Genomic DNA, 13,952 nt, shown 5'->3' with positions numbered 1-13,952 from the left:
CACCAAGAAGGAGGTCCAGTACTGAACGAAAAAATCATCTCTCAGCGGTTCATCTCTCGATCGGCTGAAAGGTGCTCCCTTTCTTCAAAACTCTGAGGCAGGCGAAGGGCTTCTCTTGGTCGGATGAGTGCCAACGGGCCTTCGAGGATCTGAAGAGGTACTTGGCTTCGCTGCTTGTGAAGCCGGAGGTCGGGAGACTTGTATCTCTATTTGGCCACCTCCCCTGAGGCGGTCAGTTCGGTGCTCGTCCGAGAAAATGAGAGCCGAACCCATCAGCCTATCTACTATACCAGCAAAGTGCTCCGCGGCTGAAGCTCGATATTCGAGACGGAAAAGATGATTTTCGCCCTGACCGTCTCCGCACAGCGACTCCGCCCATACTTCCAGGCGCATGCCATTGTGGTTCTCACCAACCAGCCCCTGAGGGCGATATTGCGCACGACCGACATCGGGACGACTGGCGAAGTGGGCGATGAAGCTCAGCGAGTTCGACATACAGTACCGACCCGACCTGCCTTAAAGGCCCAGGTCCTGGCCGACTTCATCGCCGAATGCCCGACGGCCGACCAAGGGTCGGAAGATGGACCCGGACGAGACGCTCTCCGAGCCTGACCCGGTCTCCACCTGGGTACTGCACATCGACGGAGCTTCAAACGCTCAAGGGAGCGGGGCTGGGTTCCTGCTCACCAACTCGGATGGGGTAGTCACCGAGTACGCCCTCCGATTCGACTTCAAAGCCTCCAATAACCAAGCCGAGTATGAAGCGCTCCTCGCCGGCTTGAGGATGGCAAAACTTGGGATCGACAGCCTCCGGGCATTCTCCGATTCTCAGCTGATCGTGGGGCAGGTCAAAGGTGAATTCGAGGCGCGAGATCCAGCCATGGCAAATATCTCCAGAAAGTGAAGGATCTCGTAACGCGCCTCGGTATTTTGAAATTTTCCACATCCCTAGGTCGGAGAACGCCCGGGCCGACGCACTCTCCAGACTGGCGACCTCGGCTTTCGACTCTTTGGGCCGGACGTTCGTGGAGAACCTCGAGCAGCGAGTATCGACCAGGTCGAAGAGGTGCTACAACTGACAGCTGAACCAAGCTGGATGGATCCGATTGTTCGGTTCCTGACGACGGGATCAGCCCTGAAGATCCCACGGAGGCCAGGCGGCTCCGATGGTCGGCCTCCCAATATGTGATCATGGATGGCCGACTCTACAAAAGGTCGTTCTCCCTTCCCTTGCTCAGGTGCTTGGGACCGATTGACGCAGATTATGCTCTCCGAGAGTGCACAAAGGAATCTACGGGAGTCACTTGGGGGGCAAATCCCTAGCCTACAAAGTCTGCGACAGGCTACTACTGGCCCACCATGAGGAAGGACGCGGCTGAGTTGGTCGAAAGTGCAAACCATGCCAGAAGTACGCCAACGTACAACACCGACCGGCCAGCCAAATTGCTCCTATTGTCGCTCCATGGCCCTTCGTCAGTGGGGGGTCGACATTGCGGTCCTTTCCCTCCAGCATCGGGCCAAAGAAAGTTCATAGTCGTCGCCATCGACTACTTCACCAAGTGGGTGGAGGCCGAGCCCCTGGCGCAGATTATCGAGCGGAAGATGGAGGACTTCGTCCAAAAATCCATCATCTTTAGGTTCGGACTGCCGCATACCATTGTCACCGATAATGGGCGATAATTCGACAACCGAGACTTCAGAGACTTCTGCGTCAGGTTTCACATCACGCACCGACTGACTTCAGTCGGGCACCCACAGTCCAATGGCGAAGTCGAGGTGACCACCGGACCATACTACACGGGCTCAAAACCCGACTGAATGAAGCCAAAGGCCTCTGGGTCGACGAGCTGGGCTTCGTTCTGTGGGCTTACCGAACGACCCCCGCATTCCGACCAGAGAGTCGCCTTTCAGTTTGCCCTATGGGACGGAGGCGATGATTCCACTTGAGATTGGGCTGCCGTCTACCAGGGTCGAGCGGTATCAAGAGCCGGACAACTCTGATTGCCGGAGGACCGACCTAGACCTCCTCTCCGAACTGCGGAACGAGGCCCAACTTCGTATGGCTTCATACCGACAGAAGGTAGCCCGATATTACAACGCCAAGGTCAGACCAAAGCTTTTCAGGCCTGGGGACTTAGTCCTGAGAAAGGCAGAAGTCTCGAAGCCCCTGGACCAAGGGAAGCTGGCTCCGAACTGGGAAGGGCCCTACATGGTAGCAGACACCTATGGGCCGAGGGCTTACCGATTGGAGACTCTGGAAGGGAAACCCATTCTCCGGACCTGAAATGCCGACAACCTGAAGTTGCATCACCAATGAACTTTGTATTTGTTCATTCAGAATACAAATCCAATTTCAAATTTTAGAGTTTTAACTCTTCGACTGACGATCGGCGCTCACCAAGAAGGTCGAGTCCCGACGTCCCGACTCGGACTTGGTGTCTGCGTGAAACCGACGGCCCAACCGCCGACGACGTATCGGGCGCTCACAAGGGCCGAACCATCCACGGCGACGGGAGTTGACACTCCTTCTACGGTCGAACTTTCGGGCCAGACTATCGGCTAACTTACCGATTGAGCCCCGACCAAAGAAAGGCGAAAAGGCTTACGCGACCGCCGTCGCGACTTACCGATCGAGCTACGGTCGGTCGAAGGATATTCGGCTTGCCACCGTCTATCACACGATGCGACCACAGTCGCATTCATGACTCACCGACCGAGCTACGGCCGACCGAAAGATATTCGGCTTACCACCGTATATCATGAGGCGCAGTGTAAATACCCGACACAAGGGTATCGGGATCCGACTTATCATCGTTTCCCTGACTAAACGCGTCGAACAACATCCGACTGAACGCACCGGAAGGGATCCGACTGCCAAACTTTATCCAACGGTCGGTCGGCTTTCGACTCAACGAACGCGCCCGACTCACAACCGGGCGAAGGACGCCCGACTTAGGCCTCGACCATCGAAAGGCCGATTCAAAGTCGGAACTTATTCTACCTTCGTGACGGTACGAATTGCCGAACGTCCTAACTGATCTATATGGGTTAGCGACTTACGTGTTCGGACGCATTCCACGACACATCAAAAGAGAAAGACAAGCAGAGGAAAAAAGTTTAAGTCCAAGACTTTGATATTCATTGAAGATCTAAATAGGCTTTACAAAGTTGGGCCGAAGCCCGAATACAAGCCGGAGCAAAAGCAAAAAAAGAAAAACAAAAATCGACTAATCATCGGAGTCGGCCTCCTCCATTGGATAGCGACGGGGGACGGTCGGCGAATCCACTCTGGCTTCGGCAGTCGGGGCCGCCTGATCTTCAGTAGCCTGCTCTACATCTTCTTCGGCTTCTGCCCTGGTGGAAAGGCCTTCCGACACTGGTTCGGCCGTCTCCTCCGCAGTTGGGGCCTCCGATTCCGACAGAACTATGCTGCTGAGATCAAGCTCCGGGTACAGGCTTCGAACGGCTTCCCGAGCATCTTCATACCCGACCCGATACGAAAGGAAGCCGCTCTCCAGAAGCTCTTCTCGGTACTCTTTCGAGTCACGGAAGTCTTCGACGGCCCGACCCATGGCCTCCTTCGTCGACTCTGCTTCGGCCTTCGCAATGTCTGCGTCGGTCTGGGCGATGGACAAGCCTTCTTCGGCCTTGGCAAGATTTTCGAGGCTTGCTCGGAGCTGCTCGCGGTCGGCCTCCAGCTCCTTGGCGAAGTTGTCTCGCTCGTACCGAAGCCGACGGACGGTCCGGGACTTCTTCTTTGCGTCGTCCCTGGCCGACTGCAGCTCTGACTCCGACGTCGCCAAAGCTCCCTTGAGTCGGGAGACCTCCTCTGTAAGTCGGGAGACCTCCCTCTCAAGTCGGCCCTCCAGTTCGATCGACTATTGCAGCTGGTCGACTAGGACGGCCTTGTCGGCTTCAACGGCCGCGACCTTGTCCCTCCAAGCCGCGCGCATGTCGCCGAACTTTCGGTATCCGACCTCTAGCTCGGATATATTGAAGACCAGCTGCACAAAACAAAACCAACCGTTAAGGAACCAAACTTATGGGAACTGCCTTAAAGGCAAAGAAAGGAGAAACTCACCCGGATCATCATCGAATAAAATGAAGACAGCATGTCGGAGACATGCTGGTTCTTCATCGCGTCGATGTCGGTAGGAAGGAGGAGCGCCTGGCACAGTCTTCTGGCCAAGTCATGGTTGGCCAGGCCTGACGCACCTTCGGGGAGCGGGAAGTCGGTCGATCCTCCGCCAGCCGACCGTCCTTCGTCGCCCGACGCCATCGGGGCCTTCCCTCGGTCGGACGCCCAGGCCCTGACGTCGGAAATCGACAGCAGGCTTGAGCCCGACCGAGTCTAAACCGACGGTGCGGCGGCAGCAGGTGCTGGTTGCTTGGGTTCGTGAGCCTCCTCCCGATCTTCCTCCGCCTGCTGGGCGGCCGGCGCACCATCTATGGACTCAGCAGCCCTTCTTTCGGGCGAAGCGGCACCCTCGCCCGATGATCCGTCAGACGGGACTTCGACAAGCACTGTCGGCGCCGACAGTGCAATGATGGGCTCCGCCCCTGACCCGGTAGGTTTGCTCGGCGGAGCTGCATGGGGCCTCTTGGGAGGCCGCGACGGTCCGGCCCCTTGCACCGGCCTCTTTCGAACGGCGTACTGACATACGTCGGCTGCCGTCAGTCGTGATCTCGGCGGCATATCTGCAAAAGGACGACAGATGGTCAGTACCGTAAAGAAGGAACAAAAAGAAGAAAAAGGGCCAGGAGAACGAAAAACCGACCTAGGCGGGGGACCGGGCTAAGGCCGGCGTCATACAGGGCCTGCTCGGTGACGAGCTCACTCTGCTTCGGCACTGAGATGTCCTTCAGTCGGTGGAAGTCCTCCCGATCTTCGACCTCCACCCGACTGTTCTCGTTCGGCTCAGTTTGGGGATTCCCCCAACGGACAGGGAACCCCAAGGAGTGGAAGATGATGCAAAGAAGAACTGGTTCTTCCATCTGTGAATGGACGACGGAAGACCAGTAATGAAGGAGAGCCCCTTCCGAGGAACGAAGTACCACCACCCTCGGGCTTTAGGGTGGGGTCGGAGGACGAAGAAAGCTCGGAAGAGGGAGATCCGAGGATCGATCGGCAAAAGCCGACACAGAAGCGCGAAGCTGACTATCAGCCGAACTGAGTTCGGCGTGAGTTGTGCCGGGCACAGCCCGTAATAGTCAAGGATGTTTCGGACGAACTTCGAAACCGAAAAATGAAGGCTGGCCCGGAGCTCCTCCAAGTAGAAGGCCACCTGGCCCTCAGACGGGCTGTTAATCCGACTGTCGGCACCAGGGACGAACAGCCGAAACTGCCCCGGGATGCGGTATTGCTTCCGAAGCCGATCGACGTTCGGCCCCGAAAGTGAAGAAATCTCCACCTCCGGGGTCGATCGAGTATCGTCAGTCGGCTCTCCCGACCGACCACCTCGTGGAGACGTTCTGGCCATGGACTGAAACAAACGGTAGGGAATAAAGAGGAAGGAGATGGTGAAGATGATGATGGCCCTCGAAAGAAGGAGAAGGAACTACTAAGAAGAACGGAAGCGGAGGAGAGTACCTGGAATGAGGACTTACGCGCGCAGAGTCTCGACAGTGAAATGAGGAGGGTAAAAAACTGAATAGGGGCAACCCTGTATATATAGCGCCCCCCGATGGTCGAGATGAAGGCACGACCAACGAGGACTCCCCAGATCTTGCCACGTGGCGTCATCCGGGCTGCCCATCGGCCCGACGGTTCGACGCACCTACCTTCAGATCGAGCCACATCACCTTCATCCGCTCCAACGAACCCATCCCAATGGCCGCGCGCCACGTGGCATAAAGGCTGCGACGTTTCGTGTCCCCGAAGGGATGGCGGAAACGGCGGTTCCCCTCCCGATGGGACGAGACGTCTGACACTGACAGGACGTCTGACACCGACGGGACATCCGACACCTGCAGAACGTCCGACGCCGACATGACACTTGACACCGACGGGACGGGATACCTGACATCGACATGACACCTGACACCGACATGACACCTGACGCCAGCGAATCGCTCGGCATTCATGAGACGCCTGACATCATATCGACCCATGGTACGGTCAGAACTTGGCACACAGTAAATCCACTCCTTTTCGCCCGTCATTGCTGCCCAAACGAAAGCATTGGCCAGCGCATCGTCCGACTCAGGAGTGGAGGGGGGCAACTGTTGGGGAATACCGACCGACCTCGCTCACGCCGACTTATAATCGGGCATACCCGACCGACCGACCGGCTGACCGACCGATCGACCGACCGATCGTCGGACGATATTACCGACCGATTAACGGCTCTCTGCTGACTGAGGATATGTCGGTCGGACAGACCTTTTCCGCTCTCCCGACCGACTGCACCAGGGAGTCCGATGGCCGACTCTCGCAACATGTCCGACTGACCGTCGGAGGGGTCCGAATCTCCATCCGACGCCACTCAGCTGGCCACCGACCTAAGGTCGGCTGACTCCTCCGATCACCGTACTGCTGCCAGAGACTGTCAGCCCTGACAGCAGCATGCGGCACTGCCGCCTAGGGCATTGTCAACCCTAGTGATTTGACAGCCCCATGGCGACGTGATACTTTCACGGTGACTCTGACAGTCTACAGTGAGTTGACAATTCCTCAATTGTCTGCGCCATTAATGACGGCGCCATACTACGCTCCACTATATATATTGGAGAAGGCTACAGTGCTACAGGCCCTTCGAAATTCACAGGCTCGCCCCCTCTCCTTCTCGTTGAGTTCTTTGCTTTCTTCTCACTGTTGCCTAGTCTCCTCTCTGACTTGACCGTCAGAGGGTCCCCGCCGGAGCTGCCTCCGGTCAGCGTGGATTTTCTTTTACAGGCGCTCGTTCCCGGCGACCAGGCGACGAGGGGATTGGCCGCAACAAATAGAAAGAGAAAATTTTCTTATAGATGATGAAAGAAACATGGGGCAAGACATTAGATGGTAGGGTACACCTATTTAATATTTACTTTTTCATTTCATTAATATATTTATGTTATTCTCATATGAATGTTTGTTTATTTTCACCTGACCAATTATGTATTGGATAGTTCTTAGATATACATAGGGTGAAAAAAAATCTAAATAACATCTTTTAAGTAGTTTTTTTTTTTCCGTAGAGTCCTGAGTTGTTACACCTAAGCTTGTTCAACCTGCAGGCGGAAAGAGTAGCATGCAACGATTTCTATATTGTCTCGACTGATGTTAGGTGGTTCCCTGACCCAATCATATGACTCTTTCTCGATTACTTTGTCACTCCTTCCATCCTTCATTTCAAAGCGAGGAGCCAAGCCCCACCCCTCCCCCCCCCCCCCCGCCCCCGCCCCCGCGATTTGTTGTCCTGTGTATATGTTTTAATTGCAAATAGCTAAACATTTATATTTCTCTTTATATTTTTTGTACCTGCATGCCGGCCCGTCTACGGCTGGCCAGCAACCACTGACCCCACCCTTCTTCCCACCCCACCTCTCTGTCGTGTATAAAAACTTCTCACCATTTCTTTATACCAAATCTCTTTTCTTCTTCCCCAGAGAATACCAGAGAGAAATATCTCACCACCTCTCTCTCTCTTTCTCTTTCTCTCTAACATGCGCGTGCGCACACACACATCTATAGCCATGAGGCAGGCGAGAACATACTCTGCTATCCTCTCGGGTGGAGTGTCCGGGAGAATATCGGGCCACGTGTAATTGACCACCCCCAGCCATGGCTCAATTATACCAGAGGGGTCTTCGGTGCCCATTGAAGCAGCTCCGCTTGGCCGAGACCGAGGATCTCGGGGAAGCGGTGGAGAGGTGGTAGTGGGAGGAGAGGAGGGCAGCCATTCGAGCTAGGTTTTCGAAAGGAAAGAGATCGGTGTAAGCGTTCCCTCTCCCTCCCCGAAGCCATCTCGGTGATATCTTTTTTTTAGTGCGGGTGAGAAGAACAGAGAAAAAAAGAAAAAAAAAATAGAGGAAGAAAGAAGAGAAGGAGGAGTTTATTACCTAAGTTTGGTGAGGAATCAACAGGTTCTATGGGGTTTTGGAGCAGAGCAACGGGAGAGCAATGGGATGGGGTTTTGGAGCAGAGCGTTTTATAGAGCCGGAAATAAAGAAGACTCCTGTTCAACGGGTTGGGGTTTTGGAGCAGACAGCCAGAAACAAAGAAGACTCCTGTTCATCGGAAGTCTTCCTCCTCAACCAGCTCCAGATATATTTTTTTAAATTTTTTAATTTTTTTTATTTTTTTAATACTAGACATATCGTACGGGGGGCTTCTCTGTGGAGAGATCTTCATTTTATATTATATATATTAGATTCGTGGTATGTTTGTAATCTATTTATTAATACATAGTTACTTCTACTTGCAGGGGTACTATCGATTCGAGACTCTTCAGAAGGAGAAGGTTGGTCGTCGGACTTTTAAGGAGGTGGTCATATGGAGGTTCCGAGATGAGCTATACAGTCTTTGGTAGTCCATCATAGAGCACTCCAATTTTGAGTCACCATCGGACTGAAAGCCTTACACAGATCACTGGATACAGATGGACATATAAGAGGTCCTCTGCAACCAGTGGAGTACTGAGAAGTATTCTGGTAAGCGACAGAGGGCACGGCAAAAATCAATCAATCCAGTAGCATCTGATCAAGCACATTGGCGACTCCGTTAGCACACATATTGTGGTCGATACATTGATAAAAATTCTATACTTAAATTAATTTCATATGGAACTGATCATATGTATATTTAATTGATTTAATTTTATTATTTATTTATTATAGACACGGCAGCTGGATCGTGCATCAGGACAGTTGCAGATATGAGAGGCCACACATCATTATAGGAGGACTGATGATTACTTAGATCCTCGATCTCGACAGATCTGTTACTTAAAATATTATTTATTAAGTTTTTATATATACTGATATATATGGACTAATGAATTTCTAAACTATGCAAGTGGATTACGCGGAATATCTCGTATTGCGGCACGATGAAGATCCATCCTCTCAGCCCCTCCTTAACCTCAATGGATGGCTCAGGACCATCAGAGGGGGAGCAGGAGCCGAGTTATAGGATTTGACCATAGCTTTGGTCCTCCTACAGTTTGATACTCCTCTCAGGCTCGATGATTCAAACATAGGCTAACGCACATGTGGAGGAGGTCGTGCATAGACTTTGGAGCCAACAACTTCAGAGCTTCAGAAACATTATCCGCGATATGGTCATTGAGATTCTTCGAAATCTATATTTGCGTAATCAGCTGGGCTCGTTGTCGCGGCCATCATAGCAGGTAAGTTTATTAATAATTTTTTTATTTATTTTAAATTTTTATATTTAGAAGCTTTACATATTTAGATTTATGTCCGAAAAGAAGATTTAGAGGTTAAAAATTTAATCTAACCATTCAAACAATGGGTCGGAGGTATCTATAGCTCCGTATCAATGAATAAAATATATAGAAATAATATGTTCAAGATTCAGAGTAGTATATCAAAATATACATCTCTATATCGATATATATACTTTTATATCAAAATTTATTAATAATATTTTATTTTTTTTATTACAGAATGCTGGGACATTCGGCTCTTATCCACTAACTACTCGAGAGAACATACAGGAGCAGAAGGAGAATGAGAAGGACAACGAGGAGGATCGTACATGATTTTTTTAATATGTGTGTAATTTTGATACTTATAAAGCAGTATCTGTATGTAAAATTATATAATTTATATTTTTAATATAATATAATTAATTTTATATTTATGATCATGTTACATAATTATTATTTTATTTATAACAGATTTTAAAAAATATTATTACTTATTATTATGATTAAAGTAGATTTTAAAATATTTAATTATAATTTTTTAAAAAAATAAAAACTATTAGCGACGTAAATTGCCATCACTAATAATTTTTTAAATTTTAATTAAAAAATTTAAAAAATTATTACTGATGACAGTAGTGATGGAACTGCCGTCAGTAATATTTTTTTAACAGTTTAATTAAGAAAAAAAATTAAAATTATTAGTGATGGAAGTTTATCATTAATTATCTTTATTAGTGATGACGGATTTTGTTGGAATTTGTATGTCAGAGCATGCATGTGTGTTTCAATTTTTTTTTTTAAATTAAATGCCGCAGCAGAATAGAAGATTAAAATACTTTTAATCAATATCATGCATGCATAAAAATATAAACCACAAGGATCTACTTTATATGCTGAAATTGAACATGTGATCAAATTACCTACCTATTTCGTAATTTCTTTCTTCAAATTTGGATCTGAAAAAGAAGAGGCTCTCTTTTAGTCATGCAAGTATCCGACCTCTATGGATATCCACTCAGGATCAGTCTGGAACAGTCCACTTAAGATTAAAATTTTTTTCTAAGAAAATTCAGCCTGCGAATCTGAACGAAGCTTGGATCGCGATCAACTCTTTGATCCTTTTCTTGATCTTCTTCTTCTTTTCTTCTCTTACTTTTCTTTCCTTGGTTTATGCTTCTACCGTACACTGAAAACCAGTAAACAAGAGATACCCAACAGCCTTAGGCGTGGAAGATGTTGGGACGCCCAAGAGGTGGGGCGTTTGGACGCCCAAGGGAGAAAAGAAAGAGAGGAGAAGAGAGGATGTGGGGGCACTCCTATAAGGCATGTGGGTTGCTGGTTGTGATGTCTTGGGACCTTAGGAGAGGCCCTTTTAAATAGACATAAAGTTGAATCCTATTCAATCTCATAATACAAGTCCTACTTATATTAGGTTTCCTAATAACTTAAAGTTATTCAACTTCCATTAAGAAATCTATTAGATGCCAACTCTTGGAGTCTTTGCACCCACTAAATCACACCCCAAAATGTACCCAAAAGATGCCCTAATAAGGATTCACATGCCATCTAAAGCATGGTCACATCCAACTTGTTCAAATCATGGTGACGCCCCAACTTAACTATCAAGAAAATTAATTAAGGACTGGCATCCTTAATTCATTTGATCCAAAACCTTAGACACCCAACAATTAGAGTCCAATGAATTTAATTTATTTAGGTTATTAGTAGGTAATTAAGTTTGAATTATCTTATCAAATAAAAAAATCAAATATAAAGAGAAAATTGGGTTCAACCATGTACTAGCAAGGTTACCTTGAACCCAATCGGATTTCTCTAAACCCAATTGATACTTCATAAGTCCAATTGCTTATTCCTGATCTAATCTCTTTGTTGTGTGACTCCATAAGTTCAATTTTATCTGATAGTGAGATATACAATGATCTCTATTAAAATATCATTGAAATTTTTTTTAATAGGTCGGAATAATTTTACTCTAACTCATCAAGGATTGTCGATCCTGAACAATCCTAATGAGCTTTCACAATCTACTAGTGACACTTAGCAGTATGTAGTGGCAACTCAGTAGAACCGAAAATGAACCTCAAGATGTAGTTAACATGTGATTCGGTCTCTTTATCTTAAGTTTCGATTAGATGACAGGTCATGGATAAATCGTCAAACCTCAATATCGGTCATATGATAGATTTGATCAGCTCAAGTTTAATTATGATTCCTATGGAAACTCTTTTCCATCAATCACACTGCTGTTGCTACAGATTCTCGAACTTAGCTTCTCAAATCTCATAGAACTATTTCTCTCTATTAAGATTGATAAATCCCATCTTGATGCGCATCCTACTCCTATAGTGGACCAACTGTCGCCAACATCCACTACAAAGGCTCATTGAGCACTTTGTTTATGTGTCAGTCAAATTTTAGCAGTCTCACTACAAACAGTCATACCATCTCAGATCAAAAGACTATTCAACAACAGCAGCATCAAAACAATCACTGATGATCGAATAAAAATTCAAGTGATCTCTCATATGGTCACGCTCAGTACTAGTTGTTCTCTAATAACTACTAACACTTGTCGCTTAGTGTCTCTACACTGTAGACCAGAGACTCATTTATCCCGAAGAAAGTGATCTATACGTCGGTCTATCTGGATCAATTACCATCCTCATGATGATACTATGATTAGAAGCATTTAGAAATTAAATATATATCTTTAATTCTCAACTCTTTGAGAATATGTATCGAAAGTTGATTTCATAGACGATTCAATAATACATCACACTTGAATGAAAAATAAATATATCCTTTTATTGATCAAATCAATGTATTAAGTATAAAATTATGTCCTAGATTTATTATAATGTGTCAGCCATATTGACTTCTACGGCATATATCTAACAATCTCCTATTTAGACTAAAGCCTATTGACCACTAATCTAAGTCCTATCTTCTTAAGGTGGACTTCTATTTTTGACTAGTTTAATTGCTTGGTCAGCAGATCTGCTGCGTTGTCCGCAGAGTCTACTCTTCACATCTTGATATGTTTCTTTTCAAGGTAGTCGTATATGATATGATACCACTGCTCGATGTGTTTTGATTTCTGATGAGATCTTGACTCCTTAGCAAGTGCTATGGTTCCATTGTTATTACAATAAAGTGGTATGCCATCCGATATCATAACCTCAAGTTTTGTAACGAATTTTTTGAACTAGAAGCCTTCCTTTGCAGCATCCGAAGCAGCGACATATTCAGCTTCTGTGGTCGAATCCACATGATGGATTGCTTAAAACTCTTCCAGCTGACTGTGCCACCATTGCAAATGAATACATATTCTGACGTAGACTTTCTATCATCAGGATTAGACATGAAGTCAAATCAGTATATCCATCGACTCGCAACTCAGAATCTCCTCCAAAGGTCAAGAACAAATCCTTAGTCCTTCTTAAGTACTTAAGAATGTTCTTCACAGCTATCTAGTGCTCCTCGTATGGATTCGACTAATACCTGCTCGTCGCACTCACAGCAAGGATAATATCAGGTCGAGTACACAGCATGGCATACATGAGACTTTCTATGGCTGAGGCATAAGAAATCCTACTCATGCATTGAACTTTCTCAGATGTGGTCGGACACATCATCTTGAAAAGATTAATACCATGCCTAAGAGATAAAATTTTTTTTTTAGAGTTTTTCATACTGAACCTCTTCAGCATCTTCTTTATGTACAGCTTTTGTGACAGGCCTAGTATTCTTTTAGATCTATCGCTATAGATCTTTATTCTGAGAATATAGGATGCTTTCCTTAGGTCTTTCATGGAGAATTCCTTGGATAACCATCTTTTGACCATGGTCAGTATAGGAATATCATTTTCAATGAGGAGAATAGCATCCACGTACAATACGATGAATGTTATTGCTCTCCCATGACCCTTTTGTACATGTAAGGCTTCTCTTCATTTTTTATGAAATCAAATGATTTGATCGCATCATCAAAATGATGATTCTAACTCCGAGAAGCTTGCTTTAATCCATATATAGACTTTTGCAGCTTGCAAACTCTGTGATCACCATCACCAGATGTGAAAACCAAAGACTACTCCATATAGATATCTTCCTCAAGATATCCATTCAGAAAAGCAGTTTTCACATCTATCTGCCAGATTTCATAATCATAGTAAGTTGCAACAGCAAGCAGAGTGCAGATGGCTTTCAGCATGGCTACGGATGAGAAGATTTCTTGATAGTCAATGCCCTCGCACTGACTATAACCTTTTGCCACAAGTCTAGCATTATAGATCTCTACCTTACCATCGGTACTTATTTTCTTTTTTAGATCCACTTACACCCAATGGGTATGATACCCTCAGGTGGATCCACTAAGGTCCAAACTTAGTTCGAGTGCATCGAATCAATTTCTGATTTCATTCTATCTAACTATTTTTCAAAAATGATGTCAAACATCGCCTCGTCAAAGATATTAGGATCATCATCATGACCCTTATCTTCCATAAGAAATATTTTTTTTACTTTCTCCATAAGCATACCCATGTACCTTTCAAGAGG

The 13,952-nt window shown here is 46.8% G+C and overlaps 1 long non-coding RNA gene across 2 annotated transcripts; it reads left to right on the top strand.

Annotated features, from left to right (window-relative positions):
• The first annotated feature begins 7,590 nt into the window (after nt 1–7,590).
• On the top strand, nt 7,591–9,922 carry LOC140854062 (uncharacterized). 2 transcript variants are annotated; one of them, XR_012137197.1, is made up of 3 exons: nt 7,591–8,718; nt 8,818–9,329; nt 9,609–9,922. It is a non-coding gene; the product is annotated as an uncharacterized lncRNA (long non-coding RNA). The 2 variants fall into 2 exon arrangements; XR_012137196.1 differs by having other exon boundaries at nt 7,591–7,914; nt 8,406–9,329; nt 9,609–9,921.
• The last annotated feature ends 4,030 nt before the right edge of the window (nt 9,923–13,952 follow it).

The sequence above is a fragment of the Elaeis guineensis genome, chromosome 15 (genome assembly GCF_000442705.2).
Source record: "Elaeis guineensis isolate ETL-2024a chromosome 15, EG11, whole genome shotgun sequence".
NCBI lineage: Eukaryota > Viridiplantae > Streptophyta > Magnoliopsida > Arecales > Arecaceae > Elaeis > Elaeis guineensis.
The sequence above is the reverse complement of the archived record's forward strand: the minus strand, read 5'-3'. Positions and strand labels throughout refer to the sequence as shown.